Source organism: Rhinopithecus roxellana, chromosome 5 (assembly GCF_007565055.1).
Source record: "Rhinopithecus roxellana isolate Shanxi Qingling chromosome 5, ASM756505v1, whole genome shotgun sequence".
NCBI classification, from domain to species: domain Eukaryota; kingdom Metazoa; phylum Chordata; class Mammalia; order Primates; family Cercopithecidae; genus Rhinopithecus; species Rhinopithecus roxellana.
Window position 1 is genome coordinate 169,744,173 of NC_044553.1, and position 24,441 is coordinate 169,768,613.

Genomic DNA, 24,441 nt, shown 5'->3' on the forward strand with positions numbered 1-24,441 from the left:
GCAGGCCAGTTCTCTTGTTTGTTACCTGAGTGAACTTGGGTTAGATGTCTTTGGGCCTCAGTTTCCTTGTCGGTACAACAAGGATAATAATAGCATATTTCTTAGAGTTATTGTGAGGATTAAGAGACTGGGTGTTCGTGTACGAAAGTGCCTGCCAGTTCTATCCTTTCCCTCCCCTCCTCTTCCTAACTTCTCTCACAAGTCCAAAAGGAGATGTGGGGAAGCAGGGACAGCAGGTCTCCACAGAGGTTCCTATGGGAACCCTAGCCACATGTGCAGCATCCCTGGGGGTGTCTGGGAGGGGTTAGGCAGCTGCTGGGCGGCTGGCTGAAATGACTCTGCTTTTTGGAGCAGAAAGGCTCAGCTGTTCCCGTCCCCCCAGGTCCTAACTCAGCTCAGCGCACAGAACTCCAAACAGAGCAGCTGTACGGCTTCTGGAGCCTGGAAGAGGAGTGATCTCTGTCCGGCTCTCTGCTTCCAGTCTCAGGGGAGGCTGGGAGGGAGGAAGAGCAGTACTCAGCTCAGCGTTCTCAGACTGGAAACAAGCCTTAAGAAGCCATTCAGCTGATCAATCTGACAACACACCTTCAATGAGCCGGTTCCGGGAGCCCAGCACTGAACTGAATAGGCAGTGAGGGAGATGGAGAATTAAGAAACATGAGTGGAAAGACTTCAGTGGAAATAAAAACAGAAGTTAAAGACAGCAACTATGGCTGTCATCTGTGGAGCACCCACCATGTTAGCCACTCAGCTCAGTTATTTATATACATCTCCATGGTCTGAACCATAGATTCTGCCAGGAGGTAGAGAGCCCTTTTTACCTATGTGGAGGCTGAGATCATAGGAGTTACATACAGGACATGCCCAGGTTCTGTAGCCAGAACAATCACCTAGCGTGATCCTGTCTTACAGACTAATTCATTCATTCACTCACACCCAGAAATTTGTTGAGTACCCAGTATATTTTGGGCTCTGTATTTGATATGCTTGGAGTTGAGTGGCGGAGGCTCATGAGCACACAGGTGACAATGATACTATTGAGAGCCCAAGAAAGGGCTGTGACAGCCATGGGACAGGCTGTGCCTGGGTTGTCAGGAGGAAGTGGGGAGGTGTTGGCTTAGCTGGCCATGGAGGATGGAGGAGTGGCAGTTCAGCATAGGGAAGGTGGAAGGAGGGAGGAGGGAATTTCACATAGTAGCCCAGCAACAGCAAAAGTGTGAGACGTTGCACAGGGCATCTTCATCCTGGAGGCCCTCAGCCAGAGCATTGAGTCCAGGGGGCTCCATGACAGGGCCTGAGGCCAGACTATGGCTGATACCAGACAGTCAAGGGCCTTATATGGGATGCCAAGTGATTTAAACTTCATCCTGTAGGAAAGGGTTTTAAGCAGTTGGGAGGTGATGTGGTCAGATTTGCTTGATACCCACATGACTCCTGCTCTTGCATGTAGGATGGGCTTAAGGGTGGGGTAGAGGCGGAGCAAGAATCCTGTCCTGACTTTGCTATTGCCCAGGGGTCTTGGTGGGAGTTTCAGGGACTAGGGCTGTGGCACAGGTGGAGAAGAGGGACAACAAGTGGGGACATTTCAGAGACGGAGTCAGTAGACTCTCGCTGGCAGAAAATTGAGGACAAAATAGTGTTCCTTGCCAGACACTTTTGTGTGTGTCTCTGCAGTGTTTGTGGGCATAGACATGTGTCCATCTATGTACACATCACATGTGTGCACGCATGTGCGTGCATGTGGGGCTACTGTCTGGATGCATACTGGTGATCATGCATGTATTTGTGCAGGTGAGAATCTGTGCTCTCAGGCATCCTGCAATCTGCATGACTGTATTTATGTGTCTGTGCCTACGGCCTGTATGTCTGCTGCTCCCAGCCCAGCTGTGAACCCACCCCGCTAGCCCACTCCCATTGTGCTCCGGGCTCAGCACAAGATTCTGTGTGCCAGGCACCCTCCAGGGCTTCAGCTGCTTTCCAGGCTCCTGCTGCTAAAGCAAGATGCATCTTCCATCCCTGTTTGATGCTGCAACATGAACCCCAAGGCAGTTCTTCAAAGGGAGCCACTAGGAGTGGAAAGAAAGAAAGCAAACATCAGGATTAAAACTGTGAACTAAGCCTGTCCCTGCTCTAGATCTGGCCCATGAACCTGCTCCCACAGGCAGGCTTTGATTTGACAACTGCATTTCCCCAGGCCAGGATCCCAGGGAGAACAAGAGGTTCTGGAAACAGAGAGATGGGCAGGGCTCAGGGAGGGGCTGGGGGACTACGCTCTCACACTCAGCAGCTTCCCATAGCTTCCTGAGTCTCTCTTCAAATGTGAAACAGCTGCCAATAGGCCTGTCCTCAGGGCCATGGACAGAGAGCCCTACCTCCTTTCCTCCCTTCCTTCCTTCCTTCCTTCCTTCCTTCCTTCCTTCCTTCCTTCCTTCCTTCCTTCCTTCCTTCCTTCCTTCTTTCCTTCCTTCCTTCCTCCCTCCCTCCCTTTCCTCCTTTCTTCTTTCCTTCCTTCTTTCCCTCCCTCCTTCCCTTCCTCTCTTCTTCCCTCGCTCCTTCTTCCTTCCTTTTTCCTTCTTTCCTTCCCCACCCCTCCCTTCCCTTTTCTCCTCCCCTCCTTCCCTAACCACCATTTCAGAGGATACTGGGACTTCAAACTGACTCCCACATGTGTGCTACCTCTGATAGTTAGTGGTTGTGTAATTGTGGGCAAGCATGCCTGTTTTATAAGGTAGCTACTCTGACCTCACAGGGTTGGTTGGTTGTTGGGATTTAGTAAATTCAGGCATGGATGTGCACAGCAAATACCAGCCTGGCTGGAAAAGCTCAGCACATGGTAGCCATCAGAATTGTTGTCCCTGTTGTGCAGTATCAGTGATCAGGAGTGACAAGGCATCTCTTGATCTCAGCCTGCTTCTACCAGAAGGTAAACAAAGAGTGCGATGAGAGTTTTATAAAAGGCGGGGTGCTAGGGTGCTTGGAGGGGGCTCAGAAGAGCAAGGGCGCAGCCTTCCAGGCAGAAGGAGCAAGATCTGGGAGAGCTTCCTGGAGGAGGTGACTCTCAAGTCTTACAGGACAGCTGGATTTCACTAAGTGAGTCCAGGCCAAGGAGAGGCTTTGGCCGAGGTGTGAGAGGCAAACTGCAAATACCTCTGGTGTGTCCAGGTATTGGATCCTATGTGGGAAGCCTGTCTGCAGGCTATGATGCAAAGCGGGTCCTATGGGTGCTGGGCCCCGCTGGACAAATTTAACCAGACTAGGAGTGCTGGGACTGAGGGATCTGAAAAAAAATCTTTCCAGGCCAACAGATCTTCTAAACTCAGGTGGCAGGCTTGCTGTGGTGGTCACCCAGATCCCCTTCAAGGAGGGACATGCTGGGAGAGCTATAGTCAGGCCAGCCCCTTCCAGATGGCCTCAGCTGCAGAGTGCAGGCAGGCCTGAGATCCTTCCTCTTCCTGGGCAGCGCACATTCGGTGACTGACCAATGCTGGGGTATAAAAGTGTGGCCATGAGAGCCCAAGTCAGGACGACTCTGAGGAACTCATCTAGCTCCAGGACTTCTTCAAGGGATTGAGGGATTGGGGAGGCTGTGGCTGGCCTGCGCTGAAACTGCCTCTCTCTCTGCCCCACCTGCTTCCTTCCCCTCCCTTCCCTCCCAGAGGCTGTCTCTAAACTCCAGTAAATACAGTCGCAGAGTCCCCTACTCACCCCTTTGGGCTGAGCATTGTCTTTCCCTACTGCTCTCCCCCTACCGTCCTCTTCTTATTTTTAATTTAATTTCTTTTAAAGACAGGGTCTCCATCTGTCGCCCAGGCTGGAGGCAGCAGTGCGATCACAGCTCACTGCACCCTCTACCTGGGCTCAAGTGATCCTCTCACCTCAGCCTCTGACTAGCAGGGACTAGAGGCGCACACGCTATACACAGCTAATTTTCTTTAAAACAATATTTTTATGTTGCCTAGACTAGTTTCAAACTCCTGGGCTCAAGTGATCCTCCTGCCTCAGCCTCCCAAAGTGTTAGGATTACAGGTGTGAGCCACCACGCCCAGCCCTACTTGCCTCTTTTTAAAGTAAACTTCTTTTTTGTTGAAGTATAACATGCATACAGGAAGATGCAAAACTTAACCAATCACATACAACATAAATCTCTGCAAAGTGAACATAACCTGTAACTGTCACCAGATCAGGAAACAGAATTTTACCAACACTCCCAGAGTCCCTTTTTGCCCCACTCCTTCTCAAAGGAAACCCCTGTCCTGACTTCTAACACCACAGGCTTAAGGCGTACATGTTTTTGAACTTGTAATTAATGGAATCAGAGCATGCTGTCTGACCTATCTGGCTTCTTTCACTCAACACCATATTTGTGAGATTTGTTCATGTTGTTGCAGGTGGCAGTTCTTTATTCATTCTCATTGCTATACACAGTTTCATTGTCTAAATTACCCCCACTTGATTTATCTACTCACCACTGATGGGCGTTTGGGTGGTTTCCAGTTTACAACTAATACAAACTGGCTCTACGATGAACATTCTTGTATCTTGTATAATTGACTTTTGGTGCCTTTATAAACAAACTTCTGTTAGATATGTACCTGGGCTCAGGATTTCTGGAGTAGGCATGAATATGTTCAGCTTTAGTGATGCTTCCAAACTGTTCTTCCAAAGGGATGGTATTACTTTACCCCTTCCCCAGCAGCATAGGAGAGTTCCAGTTGCTCCACATCCTCATCAGCCCTTGATATTATCAGTCTTTGCACTTTCAGCCATCCCAGTGTAGTTCCAATTTGAATTTCCCTGATAGCTAATGAGGTTGAACATCTTTTCATGTGCTTCTTGGCCATTTGGAGGCCCTCCTTTGTGATGTGGCTCTTCTAAGGTTTTTGCCTATGTATCTACTGTTTTTGCCTTGTTGATTTGGAGGAGTTCTTCATCTATGCAAGTGCTGTGTCAGATCACCATGCCCCCTTTCTGAGATTCAAATATCCACAGGGTAGGGTGAAGCCTGGCATCACCAATACTTGGGTAGTTCCAAATTACTTTCTCCCTTCTCTGGACCTGGGAAGCCCTCCCAGAACAGAGGCCTCCTCAGTGAGGCTGCATTTCCCTTCCTCTTACCAGTTTTATTCTTTCGGCTGGGAGAAGCTGAAATACAAAAGGGTACACACTAAAAAAAATCAAGAGCAAAGATTCGGAGTTTTCACAGAGGGGAAAGGAAGCCATGGGAAGAGTCTGACCTCTCCCCTCCACCTGGGCAATCACAAGTGGCGAGCATCTCAGTCTGGCCTGTAAGTGAGAAGGTAACTGCAGACCATGCTCTGAGGGGCTCTCAGGCTCAGGATACCTGGCAGGAGACTGGAGGAGGTTGGAATTCCCTCCCTGCTTCCAGAGAGAGAGTGCAGAGGAAGTGCCCCAGCCTAGGGGGGATTGGAGGAGGAGATGAGAAGAAACAAACAGGGAGGGTCAGAATGTTTTATGGAAAGATGTGAACCCCTCAGCAGACAGGACTCTGTCTTCATCTCTAGATCCCTGGTCCTTCATGGTACGTGCCCCCGAATATGCCTACCAGAAAGTAAGGGACATGTAGAACTTTCTGAAGGTGAGCCCTGTGGAAGGAGGGCCTGTGGTGCTTTATCAGTAAGGGTTGAATGAATGAAGTTCAAATTACAGTGTAAATAATAACAGCTCCATTTCTTGAACAGCAACCAGGCATGTGTACCTACTAGCATCACATGTAATCCAACAGGCACTAAGCTGAAACTTACACCCAGTTCCATCTGATTCCAGAGCTCACAGGCTTTTTCCCTAAGCTGCACACCTTCTCATGACAGGATAAAGGGCAATTTACCAAGGTGTTCTCCAGGCAGGAAGTCCACTATTCTCCCTTCCAGGCAAGGAATCACAGGCCCAAGAAGAGGGGCTCTGAGAAAAGGAGGGGGAGAAAGGTGAAATTACAGATGCTCCTCTTATCCTGCCCATCACCTCCTTCAAACTGTTTCACCTCCCTTCCTCTCTTCCCTCCCTCCCTCCCTTCCTCCCTCCCTCTCTTCCTCCCTCCCTCCTTCCCTTCTTTCCCTTCCTCCCTCCCTTTTTCCTTCCTTCCTTCCTTCCTTCCTTCCTTCCTTCCTTCCTTCCTTCCTTCCTTCCTTCCCTCCCTCCTCCACAAACATTTCTTGAGCACCTACTGTGTGCTGGACTCTGTGCTAGGGCCAAAGTGACCAGAACAGACACAAAACCCTGTCTTCATACAGTTCACACTCAGTGGTGAATGCAGAAGACAGTCATTAATCAAATGAAGATGTCATTACACATGGGATGGGGAATCCTGGAGGCAATTACATGCGGTTTGCTCTTTCGGCTGCAGACACTCCCCTCTCCGGTGTGGGAGCGAGCCCAGGCTCTGTGAGTTCTGTTCTCAGAGGATTTTGTGTTGCTGGGTGAGCCGCATCATCCAGCCAAGCCGCTGGCTGCACAGGCTGCTGTTGCCAAGCACCCCAGAACACACCTCCTCCCCTTCCTGGCTTTTGTTTTGTAAAAACACGTTTTCAGGGGAATTATGCTGAATTGTCTGAGAGAGGGAGGGCTTGGAGCAGGTGAGAGGGAAGTAGCTAAAGAAGGGATTTGGGGAGCTTCTCCTAACCAGAAAAAGGGGCAGACAGACAGTAGGGATGGGTGGCGGTGGGGAGACCTTGGAGGGAAGTGGACAGTGAGGACCCTAGGGTGGTCACCCCTACTGGCACACAAGGTTGCTGACCTTGTCAAAGGTGCAAACAATCCCCCCCATAAACACACACACACACACACACACACTCAGGTAAGCCTGGCAGGGACATTGTAGAGCCTCCAGTCTTCAGGGACTAGGAAATCCTAGACGACAGCCATTATCTATGGTGTCCAGGGCAGCTCGCAGTCCTGAGGACCTAGCCTGAGCTATATGCTCCTTAAGCCCCCAGACCCTTGCTTGAGTGGGGAGAAGCCCCAACATCAACCGAGATGGAGCTGCCCAGCCTTGCAGTGCACTCCCAGTTCTTCACATAGTTTTCCTCCCTTCATCTTCAAACTCCTTCCTAGTCTCTGGACTATCATATTTCCTCTGGCCTTTATCATCTGATCCTCCACTCCCTAACTCCAGTGGGAGACCTCAACCCAGAACTCCTATGTGCTTCTCTAGCATATTCCCCCAAATCTGAGTTGTTTAGCCAGAGTGACACTGTGGCAGGGTGGAGGGGGTAATAACAGTACTACCTCATCAGGAAGTTGTGAGGATTAAACAAGATAATCCACCTGCAGCCTCTAGTGGAGCATCTGAAACATAGGATGTGCCCCATCAACATGAGCTATTATTGTGAATTACCTTTCCAAGCAGAGGGGAGATGGGAATGCAGGCCCAGAGGCCTGGAGGTGCAGGACACATTCGCACAGTTGGAGTTCACACAGCGGTGCCGTCTGAGGGTTAGGAGGGTTGCTGACGCAGGAAGGCCACCCAGGATCTAGAACATGTGTGTGATTATATATGCCATCCTGAGGGGTCTGTGATCTCTTCCTGCAGGCCATGGGAAGTATAAATTTTTTTTATTTTTTATTTTTTGGAGACAAGGTCTCACTCTGTTGCCCAGGCTGGAGTACAGTGGCGCAATCACAGCTCACTGCAGCCTCCATTTCCCAAGCTCAGGTGATCCTCCCACCTCAGCCTCCTGAGTAGCTGGGACTACAGGTGTGCACCACCATGCCTGGCTCATTTTGGTAACTATGAGTGTTTTTTAAGCAGGGATGTGCATTTTAGAGAGCCCACTTGGCCATGGCATGGAAGATGGATCTGAATAGGGAGAGACACACCATTACATACCACTGACCCTGGTTTATAAAGACAGCCCTTCAGCATCTGGGCAGGCAACACAAGAGAAGGGGAGGCTAACCCATTTTCCAACTACATCTCATTTTTAGTGAGTAAGCAACTTCGGAATCATGTTAATTGTATTGCCAGAGAAGTGATACAGCAGGAGAAGAAAAACACTGTGTAAAGAGATTGCAAAATTGAAAACCTGTTGTGACTCTGTAGGTGACAGTGATTCAGGGACACACATGTGTCACAGTTTCTTAACTCCTGACACCTCCCCTCCCACCCCCTGTTCTACCCACTGACCCCAAGAGGTCTCTTCTTCAGGCTGTGCATTTATTAGGACTCCGTATTGCGAGTAGCAAAGCAAACAAAACCTCAGTTGAGACCAGTTGAAACGGGAAAAGGAAGTTATTGACTTGCATAACTGAAAAGCCTAGAGGGAGGTTTGGCTTCAGGTGAAGTATGATCTTGTGGCTCAAACAATGTTACCTAAGACCGGATTTCTTTCTGTCCTGCCATCTACAATACAGGCCTCATCTGCAGGCTTCACTTAGAGGACCCCCAGTAACTCCAAGCTTTCCCTCACAATTACAAATGGCTGCGTTGGTGCCTGACTTCACATCTCTACCATACTCTCTCCCAACCGAGGGGGAGTCTCTCTTTCCCACAATAGCCTTCCTTTCCTCCCCTCACTCAAGTGCATGCCTCCTCACTGCGCATTGGCTCTGAGGGGTCATACAGCCATCCCAAACCAATGAAGGGGGCGTGGGGCTGCGATTCACAACTGGCTGAGGATCCACCATCCTCATCCACATGGAAGGCAAAGGAGGAAGACTGCTTTCCCAGAGGAAATTGCCCTGAGAACACGGGATCTGGACAAGGGTGAATCTGATGCTACATTCTGTGTGCATTCGCCTTACTTTCTAGGATTTGTCCTCTAGATTTGGAGGCTCCTCTTCTGTCCCCATCCTTTAAGGATAGGCCCTTCACAGTGCTGTCCTGGTCTCCCTCCTGAGCCACCATCTCACCCTCTTCTGCCCTCCTTGACCACTCACGCATTGCTGACTCCTGAACTCACGTCTCCAGTCCCAATGTTTCTCCTGTACCATGAAACCATATATCCACTGCCTGCAGGACTTTCCATTCTAACCTCCCACCGGGGCCTGACACCCAACATGTCTAAAGCCTGATTCATTCTCACTCCTCCCAACCACCCTGCTCCAAAATTGCTTCTCCTTCTATAGTGTCACCGTTGCCCCTGAGCCGGAAATCTGATCACTCTTGATCCCTTCCTCTCTCACTCCCCAAATTTAATCAAGCCCCAGGCCATAAATCCCTGGAATCCATCTACTTCTTTCTCTTCCTTCCCCCTCCCTCTGTTAGGTCTCAGTGAAGTTCTGCTTGACTGATGGTTTCTATTTTAGCCAACGCCCCCTCCCCTGTGCTGCAGAGCCTCTTAACTGCTTCCCTGGCCACTGGAGTGGCCTGGCCCTGAGGGCAGGGTCGATAGCCTCATCACTGCCCCACTGACAAGAGCTCAGGACAGTGCCTGGTGCGTAAAGGCTCCCACAGAAATCTGCAGGTGAATAAACCAACCTGTGAATGAGAGGGGAAAGGGCAAGAAGATTCTTGGGAAAAAGTCAATATCTCCGAAGGCCTAGGGAAGCAGGAGCTTCCTCAGATGACCAGCGCTGGCCTGGCAGAGCCTGGTCTTTCCTCATTCAAAGCTCATCGGGCAGAGGTGCAGGACAGCTCCTGGCAGGCACTGTCCATCAGAGGAAAGAATTCTTAAAGAGCCTTTGAATCTCTAAATTTTGGGATTCCAAATGTTCAGCTTTTCCCTTAAGCTCAGTACATTTAGCCCCAGTTACCACCTGGAGCAACTAAAAGTCCAACTGCTCCATTTCTTGTTTAAAGTCAACAGAAAACCAGCAAGTCCTAACCGGGGCTTTGGGAACAAAGTGTGCTTGTTCTTCCCCCACCCTGGTCACAGGAGGTAGGCATGTGGGTTAACGACACCTAAGACTCCAGCTACTGCAGTGACATTAAAATGTCTGTCGAGGAGAAGGGAAAATGTGCCTGTTTGGCTTTAAAGGGCTGACAAACTTTAATATCCTTCTGTGACTCAGCAGAGACGGCAAACCAGTGGCAAACGCACATTTGTGGGAATAGACCTGTGGCTGTGTGTTTTCGGTCCTCTGTACCAGGCTTCTGCATTGTTACAGACAAAGGCTTGCTCTTACCTCTCTTCTGCTGAACAAGGGCCTCCTTCAGTTCTTGACAGGCTTAAAAATAAACATAAGAAAGGAGGAGAAGACTTGGTTTTGTCATGTTCTGGCTTGGGCCCGTGGCCATGCTGGGTGTACCACAGCATGATCTTATTTAAGCCTCACAGTAACCCTGAGAACAAACACCCTCATCACTCCCATTTTGCCAGATGGAGACAAAAAACTTACCCAAGGTTGAATGGCTGGTGCGTGACAAATCCCTTTTCCCCTCCTGATGCAGATCTGTTCTCCCCAAAGCCCTAGAGGTACCAGGCTGATGACACAATCATCTTTAGATCCTAGGGCCTTGGTAACCGTTCTGAGAGAAGCCAGGACCATAGAGGGCTGGGGATTTATCACACTTCTTTTGACACTGGCCCCCAGTGAGAAGCTTGAGTCGTAACCTCACAGGACAGCCCAGTCTTCCTGGTTGCAAGAATTTTAGCTCATGTAGTATATACCATGGTAGACTCTGGAAGATTTCTCCCTATGTGACCCACCTTACATAATGCTAATTGGATTTTTTTTTTCTTTAAGACAAAGAGGTACCAAGAAGAAAACAAAAAAATGAGTCAAAATCTCCCTGGTCAGACAGCTTTTGTTAACATTAACAAACCCATGTATAAGGTTAAAAAATTCAAACAGCAGGAAAGTTTTAAAAATTAAATACCATTCCCCTCTATTCCTCTCCCAAAGACAATCTTTGCTAATATTTTCTTGTGATTCTTTCCAGCAAAAAGGAGCCTGTAAAATCCTATAGATACGACTCTATTTTGTTTTTGACACAAAAGGAGAGATGACCCCTGAGGTATTCTGCAGCTCGTCTCTTTCACTCTAACATGTCGGAGCGAGGCTTCCCATGTTAGCACAGAGCAATCCACCATTCTTTTCCTGGACTCTATGTGTTCATATACTTTGCTCATTTAAAAACCTGGCATTTGGTTGTTTTCCTATCAAACTTCTTGTAAATTAATAAGTTCGTGGTCAAGTTTATATGTTAGAAATACGTTTTCTCTGTTTTTCACTGCTGTAACTTCTAATAAATATTAGTATTTCTCCTTTTTAGCCACACAAGGATCACAGAGAGAAGAGAGGACTGTATGAGCTACCTACTGCGACTGTGACAAATTACCACAAACGTAGTGGTTTCAAATAACTCATTTATTGTCTTACAGTTCAGGAGGTCAGAGCTCTAAAGTGGGTGGACAGGGCTGTGTTCCCTTGTGGCTCTCGGGAGCCTTTTCCAGCTTATATAGACCACCATGGTTTGTGGTCCCGTCCTCTGTCTTCAAAGGCAGCAGCAAAGTGGCCTTTTCTTTCCTGTCTGACCTCTGTTTCCACCCTCACGTCTTCTCTCTCTATCTGAGCCTCCTAGCTCCCTCATATAAGGACCCTTGTGATTACATTGGGCCCACCCAGATAATCCAGGGCAACCTCCCCATCTCCCCATCTCAACACCTTTAATTTAATCACAATAGCAAAGACCCTTTTGGCATGTAAGTTATCATATTCATAAATTCCAGGGATTAGGACATGGACATATTTGGGGGCCATTTTTCAGGGAAGAAGGGGAGAAGGGTATGTTGGGGAAAGGGGTGGTAGTATTGGTGCAAATTGTAGCTGTCCCCTCACCTCTGAAAGTCTGGAACCTTCTACATTTGGTGTGATTTAAGCCTCCTAAAAAGTGACATCCCTGCTCTGCAAGGCTATCACATCACGAGGTTTGTTTCTTGTCCCCTCCCTGCCCCCAACACATATATCTGGCATGATGGCAATTTATGAAAATCAAGCACCTGTGCCAGAAAATTAACTCTCCCAGCTGGGTGGTACCTCCTCACCAGGTTGAAGGCTCCTGGAAGCCACAGACCACGTCTCAAGCTTTGTTGTTGTTCTCTCTTACACAATCTGCCTGGCATAGCACTTCATATGCGATTAGAGAGGGAAAGAGGAAGGAAGGAAGGAGAAAGAAGGAAGGAAGGAATGAGAAAGAAAGAAGGAAGGGGAAAGAAGGAAGGAAGGAAGGAAGGAAGGAGGGAAGGAAGGAAGGAAGGAAGGAAGGAAGGGAAGGAAGGAAGGAAGGAAAGGAAGGAAGGAAGGAAGGAAGGAAGGAAGGAAGGAAGGAAGGAAAGGAAGGAAGGAAGGAAGGAAGGAAGGAAGGAAGGAAGGAAGGAAGGAAGGAAGGAAGGAGAAGGAAGGAAAGAAGGAAGGAAGGAGAAGGAAGGAAGGAGAAGGAAGGAAGGAAGGGGAAAGAAGGAAGGAAAGGAGAAAGGAGAAAGGAGAAGGAAGGAAGGAGAAGGAAGGAGAAGGAAGGAAGGAAGGAAGGAAGGAAGGAAGGAAGGAAGGAAGGAAGGAAAAAAGAAGACAAGGAGTCAGTGCTTCCCTGCAGGCCCCAGCTCTCCTTGCACATTCCTGTAGACATGCTCTCCTGTTCTTCCTCTTCCCTGAGGTCCTCTTCCCCAAGGTCTTCCCCTCCCTGGAACTCAGCTTGACTTCTCTTTTCCTTGGATGACTGGGCTTTCCAAGAGGACACTGGCTATAGGCGGGTGGTTGAGCAAAGACTTTGTGAGAAGATCATGGCCTATTTTCCATCCAGCCATCAGTGTCTTATTTCCTATTTAGCAGAACACTGAAAGCAAGAAAGCAGTAAGAATAATTAGCACGAAGTCAAACTTCTTTTGGCATTCTGCTGGGAGTGGAAGGGCAAGGAAGGCAAGGGGCAGTTCTGACATGGTGGGGGGAGAGGATTCAGATATTGGTCTTATTCAGATACATCCGGAAGGCAGGAGGATGGGCTAGATGACCTCTCAAGGTCCCGTCCATTCTGAGATGTTCACTGCCACTGTGTCCTCACCCCTGTGAATCTGCCTCCGGCCTCTTACTCTGAAACCTCCAGCCTTATGTCCTCCCTGAGTTGGCCAGGGAAACTTTTCCCCTCCTGATTATAAAAATAGCACATACTTCCTATTACAAAAAGTTTGACAATTTAAAGAAGCAGGAAAATATGATATCCACAATTCAGCTATCCAGAGGGAAGCATGCTTAACATTTTAGACTATTTTTCTCCTAGTCTTTATTCTATGCATATATATTTGCAACTCCTACAGTAGGCTTCTTTCTGCAGTATTCTGGGAGGATGTGTCAGGAGATCGGCCGCCCTACCTCCAGATAGCTTGTCCCCAATGGATGGCTGCTTCCCACACCCAGTGGCTGCCAATAACAGAGCTGCTTTGGCTCACCCCAACCAAGTAGGCAGCTGGAAAGCCTTTCTCTGTAGTAACTCAGACCTTAAGGGAGGTTTCGCTTTGTCAGTGAATGAAAACAGGAGACTGGGCCAGGTGTGGTGGCTCATACCTGTAATCTCAGCACTTTGGGAGGCTGAGGTGGGCAGATCATTTGAGGCCAGGAGCTCGAGACCAGCCTGGTCAACATGGTAAAATGCTGTTTCTACTAAAAATACAAAAATTAGCTGGGCGTGGTGGTGGGTGCCTGTAATCCCAGCTACTTGAGAGTCTGAGGCAGGAAAATCGCTTGAACCCAGGAGGTAGAGGTTGCAGTGAGCCGAGACTGTGCCACTGCACTCCAGCCTGGGCAACAAAGTGAGACTCCTTCAAAAAAAAAAAAAAAGAAAGAAAGAAAGGAAAGGAAAGGAAAGGAAAGGAAAGGAAAGGAAAGGAAAGGAAAGGAGGGAAAAAGAAACAGGAGACTGTCTTCAGGTCTCACAGAATTGGAGTCCTATTCGGGAAAATGGGAGGATGGAGGCAGGTATCTCACGAAGTCCCACGGACCCGCACAAGGTCTCCTGCATGGATCTCTTCCCGGTCTCCCCTCTTCCTGTTTCCTTTCTAGCTTTTCCCCTCTTTCTCCTCAGTAGCTACCGCTTCAGGAGAGGAGAGGTGGGATCTCTGGGAAGAAAGGTGTGGGGAGGAGGGGCTCCCTGATGTACGAGGTAGGAGGTGGGGAAAGGAGGACTTCCGCTTAAACTGTAGCTGCTTCACTCAATGGTGCATCTAAAATAAAACATATTGCATTCTCCAAAAACTAATCTTTTCCCGGAAAGAAAAGACAACCAGACAAATAATATTTGGCCCACGTAAGAAATTGATATTCCTCCTATTACTCTACTCATAACTGTTTCCTGTGAGCAAACACTCTGACCTTATTAGCCCAAGAGAACATTTACATCTTCCCTGTCCAAGGTCAGATGACAAGAGACAAAACAGCATATTGTACTCAAGTTACTGACTCCTTTAATCACTTGGAAGGGAAATAGTGGTGGGTGTGGGATTTTGGGGAAGGCAGGCTAAGAAGTCTCTTTTCACTTGATCACACATATTTTTAATGTACATGAAATTACAGTTTGTGTTTTTTCACAATATCATAAGCACTACCCCCCAAGTTTTTAAAAACTCCCTAAAGACCCTGTCTTATCTGAGCACGCTTGCAAATGAATGCATACTATTCCATTGTAGAGCGCAGCGGTGGTTCTGTGATTTTAGGAACAGAGGTCCTTACAGACCAGAAGACCTCCTTTTATTCTTGTTAAAGTAAATCCTTAAGATTTCCTAATAGCTAGCTTAGTAATTGCTGGTAATTTTCCAAAGACATCACTGATAAGGAGCAGCTTCTGTTAGATGACTGGAAACATTGCCCTGGTTGTCAAAGCTGTGTGAAGAAGGCACTGGGGCCAGGTTTGGCAGTAACCACATAAGCGGAGTCAAGAAACATATCCTAGGAGGAGACACGGTATTGTTTCCACAGCTGTCAGTCTATCCCAGGGAACAGAACTGAAGATATTTCATCCTGTACACAGGCAGGCAGCTGTGTTACTGCACAAGAGTGGACAGACGTGGAGCCAGCACATTCCTAACTTTGAATTCTGATCATCTCTGAGATTGAGTAGCCCTCGGTTCTCAACTCTGGTTATACATTAAGGGGGAAAAAAAGCCAGTACTCAGGACTTACTGCAGACTGATTAAAGAAAAGAATCAGAGATTCCCCACTTTGGAGAATCTCAGAGAGAAAGCTCTCTGTTCAATTTTCGTAGTTTGCATGACCTGGAAAGCCTTTGTGGAGGCAGGGAGTGGGTTCTACGACTTCTGTTAGGTCCCCTTTCCCTCCCTGTGTTCCTTAGCCAGGACTTGGCAGGAAACACTGGGATATCAACAGTTCCACCCTGCGATTTGTGCCCAGTTTTCTTGTTTTCGTTTCTTCTTGAGATCTCATCATCAGGGAGGCTTGGTGAATAGGCCGGAAATTTTGGAACGACAACTTGGCTTCTGACTGCCTCAGGCCTTCTCGAAAGTTTCCAGCAGTCAAGAGTTTCATCCAGATATCTGCAGGGGACCTTCAAGGGAACAGCTGGGAAGCTCATTGCCCCATTAGGACTCCCTATGACCTTCCCAGAGGGCCCAGCCACACAGATGCAGCCCGGAATGTGGCAGGAAGCTACAGAACAGGCAGGAAGCCCAGCTCCACGTTACATTGCAAGCAGCCTCCAGCAGCCAGCCCTGAAATATCCCATTTCTTCCTGATCCACCCCCACTCCCAAACACACAGCTAACCAGCCAGTAAGATTCAGCAGTTACCTCTGAAATGCGTCTTGGATCTTCTGTCTTAACACCAACTCCCCAGCGCAGGAGCAATCTCCTAACTGGACTTCCAACCTCCAGTCTCTCCACCTCCAGCCCATTCTCCATGCCATGGCCAACGTGATCTTACTAATCTAAGATCTTCTGGTTTGAAGATGGCATAAAGTTAGTAATCCTCCTTTCGTTTTCTGGAAGTAATCCAAAAACAAAAAGGACTTGAGAGATAAAAACACAAATTCCATTTTTAGTAAAAGTAGCAGACACCTAAACCACAAAATAGATGTAAGAGTTGCCAAAAGCAATAGAGCTTCAGCAGAGATGTTGCGGGAAGAAATAGAGCAAGGATGCTGTGCTGCAAAGTTTCCGGGACAGCCTGAAAAAGAATCCTCCAGAACAGGGGGGGCACACCTGGATGCGGAATGCACAGAGCCCTTGTGTGCAGCAGCAGAAAATGGGTGCAGGTGCTGTGGCCTGAGCTCTGCTGGCTCAGGACTTCAGACAAGCCATAGTTGTAGGAAATGGTCTGTTTCTGTGGCAACAGGGGAGGAGAGACTTTGCCTCGGGGAATCTTCACCAATGGTTGGAAAGAATTCAAGGCTTAGTGAATTTACATGAACCCTGGGTCATAAGGAAAATTTAGCTAACCTGGAAGACGATCTTGGCCTTTCTCACACCTGAGGTCCACGGGGAAGAAAAAACATTACCTGCTTCAATAATGAGTAAAATATACAGAGTTTTGACAAGAAACAAAGGAGAGAGAAAAAAAAAAGAAAAAGCAAACAGCAGGTAAAGAAGATTCATCAAAAAACATTGCCATGGAGCAGATGAAAATTTTAACGAGAAAATTAAGAAAACATAGCAAAGTAATTTCTCCCACAAAGAAAACATACACATGAGAGATGAGGGAAGAGGTAATGAAACAGTGGGAGGACATGAATCCTGAGCTGCCAGAGCTCGGGGAAGAAGTGAAAGAAAAAAAAGAAAACTATCCAACCTTCACTCTTAAAAAATAAAGCCTCAAATCTGAAGCAGTAAAAACGGAACACATACTGTGGAAACTCAATAAGAGATAGTGAGAGGAGTAAGAAAAGGAGGCAAATTCGATGAAAATAAAGAATTAGAAAACAATAGGTACATTTGAAAGGCAAAGAAGATTTAATTCTACATGCATTAAATATGTCTGAAAGGGGCCCGGCATGGTGGCTCACACCTGTAATCCCAGCACTTTGGGAGGCCAAGGCAGGCAGATCACTAGAAGTCAGGAGTTCAAGACCAGCCTGGCCAACATGGTGCAACCCCGTCTCTATTAAAAATACAAAAATTAGCTGGCGTGGTGACGCACACCTGTAGTCCCAGCTAGGGGGAAGCTGAGGCTGGAAAATCACTTGAATCCAGGAGGTGGAGGTTGCAGTGAGCCGAAATCGTGCCACTGTACTCCAGCCTGGGCAACAGAGTGAGACTCCATCTCAAAGAAAAGGAAAACAAAATTCTGAAAGGTCACACAAAAAATTGATAATATCAGTTGCTTCTAGGGAAGAAAATTGGGTTAGCTGTGAGGTAGAGTGGAAGGGGTGGAAGAAGGGCCAGGGTGGAAGGGAGATTTTTCACTTTTGTGAAACTTTTTTTAAAGTTTTGACTTGTATGAGCATATTAGCTCAACAGAAACATTCAAATTAAGCAATACACACCCTGCCTCCAACACACATACACTTTCACAATCTGATTATGGTACTGTCTGTTTAAAACCCTTCCATTGTTCTCATTTCTCTTAAGATAAAAAGCCCACATTTAAAAATGGCTTATTAGTATAGGGTGATCATATAATGTGTTGTCCAACAGGGCACTTAAGATCAAAAAGACACACTACAGATGTAAACTGGGACTAAGGCCATCTACTTATAAGGCAGGCCATGATCTGGCCCTTGTTTCCATCTCCAGCCTCATCTGTCACCTTCCAGCCCACAGGCTCTAACTCCAGTCTTACTGAGCTATAAGCAGCCACCCTTTTCCCTCCAGACCTCTCAGCACAAGCTGTCCCCTCTGCACAGTATTTTCCTTCTTCCAAGTCTCCCTGCCCCCTACTGTTTGGCTTATTCTGTATATCCTTCGGGTCTGATTTACCTTATGTATTTAATCAGTTCTAAAATGCATGCTCTGGTCAGGCACAGTAGCTCATGCCTGTAATCCCAGCACTTTGGGAGGTCAAAGTGGGAGAGATTGCATGAGCCCAAGAGTTCGAGACCAGCCTGGACAACATAATGAGACATCGTCTTTACAAAAAGTTAAGAAAAAATTATGGTTGGGTGCAGTGGCTCCTGTCTGTAATCCTAGCACTTTAGGAGGCTGAGGCAGGTGGCTCGCTTGAGCTCAGGAGTTTGAGACCAGCCTGGGCAACATGGCGAAACCCTGTCTCTCCAAAATATATATATATATATTAGCTGGGCATGGTGGCATGTACATGTAGTCCCAGCTACTTGGGAGGTTGAGATAAGAGGATTGCTTGAACCTGGCAGACACAGGCTGCAGTGAGCTGAGATCGAGTCACTGCACTCCAACCTGGGCAGCAACAGAATGAGACCTTGTCTCAACAACAACAAAAAGTTTTAAAAAAAAAAAAAAACAAAACCGGGCATGGTGGTTCATGCCTAGAGCCCCATCTACCCAGGAGGTGGGAGGATCACTTGAGCCCACGAGGTTGAGGCCGCAGTGAGCTGAGATTGCGCCACTACACTCCAGCCTGGGTGAGTGCCAAAGAGAGACCCTGTCTCTCAAAATAAATAAAATAAAATAAAATAAAATGCACATTCCTCACCCCCCTACCACCCCATTACATTTTCACATCTCTGAAATTAGAACAGGTCTTAACAAAATCCACGACATGTCATGGTTCAATTGGTAGCATTTTTCTTAATGCTGCGTAAATTAATGACGCATCTTACAACAGAAGGCATCTTGAGTTTGATGACCCGTGTTATCACACTGTACTAGTTCCATGGCTAGCTTTCCACTCGCTGGGAAAGCTAGTTACTGAGGGCAGGACTGTGTGTTATTTTTCACTGGGCTCCCACTGGCACTTACTGGAAAATGGTAGTTCCGCCATCAACATTTTCTGAATGTGCATAAATAAAAGCATGCAGTTTAATCAACTTTTCTGAAAATACTTTGTGTCGTTTTCTATCTAGGCCCTATAGCTTAATTGGTGACATAAAACTTGCAATGAAGCAGAAAACTTCAGAAGAAATATTGGTTTAAGGGTAGGGGGTTTGCTCTCAGACATCTCTGCACATTTTCCCCCTCAACATTTCTGGTTTGCTCTGGGTCTTCGGATCTCCTGAAGACTCTTGATGACTGAATGAAGGCAATCAAGTTCCATATAGAAGAAATCTTTATGTTTTTAAAAGCAGGACTTTAGATCTATAAAGGGAAGTGAAATAAAATTATTTGTATTTTCTTTCAAAGTTTCAATCTCACTCTTAACTTGGTTCACAAAGCAGAAGCGACAAATACAAAACAGAAATTCATTTATTTATTCAACAAATATCCACAGATTTCCCACTATTTGCTTGCATTCTTTTCCATACTGAGAACATTCCAGTGAATAAGACAAGGTCCTTTCCCTCTTGGACCTTACACCTGAATGATGGTTGAGACACAATGATGTACATACAAATTAAAAACATAATATGTCAGAAGCTGTGACTGCAATGATGATATGCAAATATACCATTTTATTACACGTGGGGGTCCCCAAGTTTATCTGATCAAAACAACTACCAGGGAGCTCATTAAAAATACAGATTCTTGGGCCCCTGCCAGCCCCACTGAATCAAGATCTACAGCAGAGAGGCTGGGGCAAAACTATTTCAGGGAGTGCCCTAGTAATTCTTGTGATCACTGGACACCTAGGCTGTGTCAGAACTTTTGAACTTTGGCTGCAAACTAGAATCACATGGAGAGCTATGAGAATATGTGACGCTGGATCCCTTTCCCATTAGTTCTGATTTCATCCTTCTGGGATGAGTCTTGCATCTGTATTTCAGAGCTCATCAGATGATGCTAGTGGGCAGCCAGGGTTGAGAACCGAGGGCTACACCGCCTCAGGGATGGTTGGAGGTCAGAATTAGCAACTTGCTGCCCACTCCTGCTCAGGAATCAGGAACCAGGCTCTTGTATGCAGCTGCTTGCCATGTCCAAGATTAAATATCTTTAGCCTACACCCAGGGATAAACGGGCAGCTAACCCAGGTACTGTGTCTTCTGCATCTGGCCTTATAGCTTTGCCTTGGATGTAGCTCTTCCTTGGATACGCTTCCTGTACAGCGCCAAGTCTGAGAGGTAACCCCTACTGTAACATTTCAGCTGGGCCTGGCCTCAATACCCAGCTGTGATAATCTGATGCAACACTTCCAGTCACCTAGCACAAGCCATTCTCTTTTAGCAGTTTCTTTGGAATGTCCCCAGTGTATAATTTCCATTAGTAACTTCATTTTGAAATCCCATCAAGCCTACCAGCTGCTATGCAAGGAACCCAAAATGCAAACACTCCAACAGTTCCCCTTAAAAAAAAAAAAGAAGAAAACATTTTCCTTTTTCAGCTCAAAAATTTCCAAAATCATTATATCACTATACCTGGCCTCTGAGGGAAGGAGAAAAGGAAGACAAGAAGATGAAAGTCCCAGGAAACCCTGGCATGAGAAGCGTTGTCATTCTCTTTTCCTACGACCAGCCTCTGAGGTCCCTACCACTCTAAGACATTGTATCCTCACTGGGCACAATAGCAGTTTTTTTTTCCTCCCAGAGTTAGTGGGGTGCTATGGAAAATAGTCAAGTTCAGGCCTCAGTTGGAGATGTGTGACTTCTGTAAGCCTCAGTTTCCCCATTTGTCAGTTTTGTTGTGAGGATTGGAGGCAACATAACTAAAGTAGTAAGCACAGCACCTTGCACATAGTAGGTAGCTATGATTGTTATTGCATCCTCTCTGCCTTTTGGTATTTTTCTCCTAGATAAAGGATTATGCTGGGATTTTTTTTATGTCATTGCTCAATGAGCTGGAAAAGGCAGCCCTGCTGATTAGAATGCTGGTTTGCAGGAAACAGAGTGGTAGTGTTGACATTTGCAAAAAGCTTTCTTGCTAAACTTTAAACACTTGGCAGATCTAATCCTGCTGGCATTGCCTGTTAGTGATATTTCTATGGCTATAACGGACATGCCGAGTTCAATCAGACACCCAGGGAAAGGGCAGGATAATTGGTTTCCCTCAAGTTTCCAGCAAAGTTACGTGGACACACAGTCCATTTTAGCATGGAGGGAACTAATGTGTATTGAGTATTACCTGTCTAGCACATTTGGAGGTGCTCAATAAATGCTGAGAAGCTGAATATATATACTGTGATAGAATGAATGTACTGCATAGGCCAGAATGGACTACGCACTTTTATTCTGTGCTATGTGTTTTGCTATGAATGGTTCATTTCAAATATTGATGTATTTATTTGAGCAAAGGGTGTGCCAGTCCACATGCTAGGTTCTGGGACCATACCTGTAAGCAAAACAGAAAAGGTGTCTCGACCTTCTGAGCCCTCAGCACAGAGAGGGTGACAGGGAAAAACAGGAGTATTCTCCTACTCTGTGTGCTAAGTCTCCTGTAATGGAGAAAGCACTGAAGGCATCTAACCCAGTCTGGACTGAAAGCTAGGAGTGGGAAGTGGAAATATATGCTGGCTCTGGAGGTGCCAGGCAATGGGAAACTCAGGGAAGGACTGAGCTTCAGAGGACCTGGAAACAGGTTAGCCCGCCAGTGCAGGAAGAGGAGAGAGGCAAGGTGAGGAGATCCCCTGGCTTTGCAAACCTTACTGGATCTTCTGCTGGGCAGGCTAGTGTGCTGCAAGGCAAGGGCTTGTCGTTGCTATTAAAATAAATTTATAGAGGAAAATCGGCTTTTTAGTAAAAATCCATTTAAAGTTTTTTGGTTTTTGTTTTTGTTTTAAATTACATTGATGGAGAGAGTGGGTCTTATAATTTTAGGGCCTCCAAAGGTCTTAATCAGGCTCTGATGGTGAGCACATTAGGGTAATGGGGAGTTACTGAAGCATTAGCAAGAGAGTGGCGAAAATGCCCTCCTTTCTCTTTGTCTTACCACGTTCCTGAGGACCTCAGTTCAGTAAGTGCAAACGGGTGGGCGTGGCTGCGGAGATGGAGACCATCCACTTCCTGGTTTTCCGCTCAGCCTGCGGGAAGGGTAGGGAAAGACTTGGGGACTTGGTTGCTCCCTGGGCTTGGCCCACCAGTTCAGCCTTGGCTTCGGATCCAGGGTCCCCCACCCAAGCTCCCGTCTCTGGGGAGGCCCAGGCAGGGCGAGGGCTAGCGCGGTGATCGGGAGGCTGGATCCTGGAGAGACAGGAGACTGCTTTCCCGCCCCGAGAGGCCACGACCTCGTAGGGTTGCAAACCGAATCAATCCTCTCCATTCCACCTCCTCCAGTATCTTGTTTGTGCCCTGGACTCGATTCCTCCCTGGGGATTCCTCCCTTTATGCAAAATCTGCTGGGACCTCCCGCGCCTGGGGACTCCCGGAGCGGCGTGCTGTCCCCACCAGGCGCTCAGCGCAGAGCGCCCCGGGCAGCGAGAACGCTCCCTGCACCCAGCCCTGCTCCGGGCTCCGCACCGTGGCCCTTTTCTTAGGTTGTAGACACTCCCTCCCTTGCACCTTCCGAAAGCTGAGCACAGGTCCTGCGGGAAAAGGCGAGCATGGGATCGGGCAGTTCCCAACGTTCACCTCCACGCCCCACCTCCGAGCACCCTAGAGACAGTCTATGCTGAGCAAGCGAAAGGCCAAAGCGAGGAGATTTCTCGTTGTTAGTTTAAAACAAAGTGTCTGTTTTCTATGTTGGGATGTTAAGGAAAAACAAACAGGTGAAATAAGATGCCTGTAGTCACGACTCGGTGGGTAAAATGCCGTTTCTGTTTAACCCCTCTTCCTTCCATCTCTGCTATCTGCCTGCCTCTCTCTCTCTTTTTATGATTTTCTTTGTTTTTATCACACAGGGAATACGCAAATGCATTTTCATTGTAAGAGGTTGAAACAATGCAGGAGATTACAAAGTAAAATGTGAACACCATATTGCAACTCCCCACCCCCATTCCACTTCCCTAGTCCCGGGTAAAACCACTGCCTGCCATTTGGTATGCAACATTCACTCCTATTCCACGCATTTACCCGTATGTGAAAGTACACACTTGAGCATACACAAATATAAGGTTATTGCATGTATGCACATATGTACATGCATACGTAATTTTTTTGCAGTTTTATGTCATGGAGACCATACAGTAAGTGTTCCTCAGATTGTTATTTTCATGTACTAATATGTCTTACGGAGCTGTCAGTGACAGAACACACAGGTCTTTTACGCCATAGCTCTCTCTCTTTCTAACAGCTGCAAATTCCAAACTGTGGATTTCTCATGGGTTATTTAATCTCCCATTATTGACATTTCTGGTGTTTCTTTTTTAAAAAAATGTATTTTCTTTCTCTTTTTTGTTATTACAAACAGGAAGCAATGATTATTGTATTAGTTATTTACTGTTGCCTAACACAATACTCCAAAACGTAGTGGCTTAAAATTTTGTATAATAAATGTTTATAATCTCTCACATTTTTTGCCAGTCAGGATCGCAACTTCTTGGGTGGGTGATTTCTGGCTCAGTGTTTTGCATGGGGTTGCAGTCCAGATGCTGACCGAGGCTTCAGCCAACTGAGCCTTGACTAGGCCTGGAGGAACTGTTTGCTCTCAGGGCTGGCAAGTAGGTGTGGGCTGTTGGTGGGAACCCTTAGTTTCTCACCCATGTGGGTCTCTCCACAAGGCTAATTGAGTGTCCTCACCACATGGTGGCTGTTTCCATCATAGCCAGTCATTCAAGAGAGCAAAGGAGAAGCACAGGGCCTTTTATGACCTAGCCTCCGAAGTCACACATTGTCACTTTGGCCACATTCTATTCATTAGGAGTAAGTCATTAAGTACAGCCCTTTTGTGAAGGGAAGGGTATCAAAGAATTTGTGAACATAATTTAAAACTGCTAGTATTACCCTTATGCATAATCTTTGTGTAGTTATGTGACTATTTCCCCAGAATACATCTCTAGAACTGGAATTGCTGGGTCTAGTGGTATATGCACTTTTAACTTTGATAATTCCTTCTGTTTGTGTTAGAAACTGTCCATTGTCCCCCTAATATCCATTTTCTCTTTTCTTCCTTTTAGCAACGAATCTCCTGAGTTTCAGGTGGGTATGAGTTGAGAATATATTTGCCACCTTCCTCGCTGTGGACATGTAACTAAGTTATGGCTGATGAGAAGTGCTGTGTGCGATTTCTGAATCAGATCCTTAAAATAAGCTGTTTGTTGTACTTCCGCTTTCCCCGTGGAGCAATCTATTCAGAGAACAGATGTGGTGGTGGGAGTCAGCTTCCACCAGGTGATGCAGGTAACACCCCTGGGGATGGTGGTACAATGTATAGAAAGAACCTGGGTCCCTGCATAACCTTGTGGAACCAAGCCAGCCTTCTTCCCAGGACTTTCTACTAGCTTAGACTTTTGTATGAGAAAAAAAAATAAAGCTTTTATCTTGTTTCAGCCACTGTTACTTACTGATGATTTGCCTCCTCAAAAGCCTACCCAACAACGTATAAATATCCATTTCCCCCATCCTTACCCACACTAGATATCATCAATCTTCAAAAAGTTATCAATCTG

The 24,441-nt window shown here is 46.9% G+C and overlaps 1 long non-coding RNA gene across 2 annotated transcripts; it reads right to left on the minus strand.

Moving 5' to 3' along the window:
- Nucleotides 1-943: 943 nt before the first annotated feature.
- LOC104662601 lies at nt 944-23,607 on the minus strand. 2 transcript variants are annotated; one of them, XR_004057463.1, is made up of 5 exons: nt 23,345-23,607; nt 21,828-21,918; nt 5,721-5,919; nt 4,593-5,142; nt 961-2,066 (listed from the first exon to the last, which is right to left on the minus strand). It is a non-coding gene; the product is annotated as an uncharacterized LOC104662601 (long non-coding RNA). The 2 variants fall into 2 exon arrangements; XR_748011.2 differs by lacking the exons at nt 21,828-21,918; nt 23,345-23,607 and adding an exon at nt 15,690-16,217 and having other exon boundaries at nt 944-2,066; nt 4,467-5,142.
- Between the last annotated feature and the right edge of the window lie 834 nt (nt 23,608-24,441).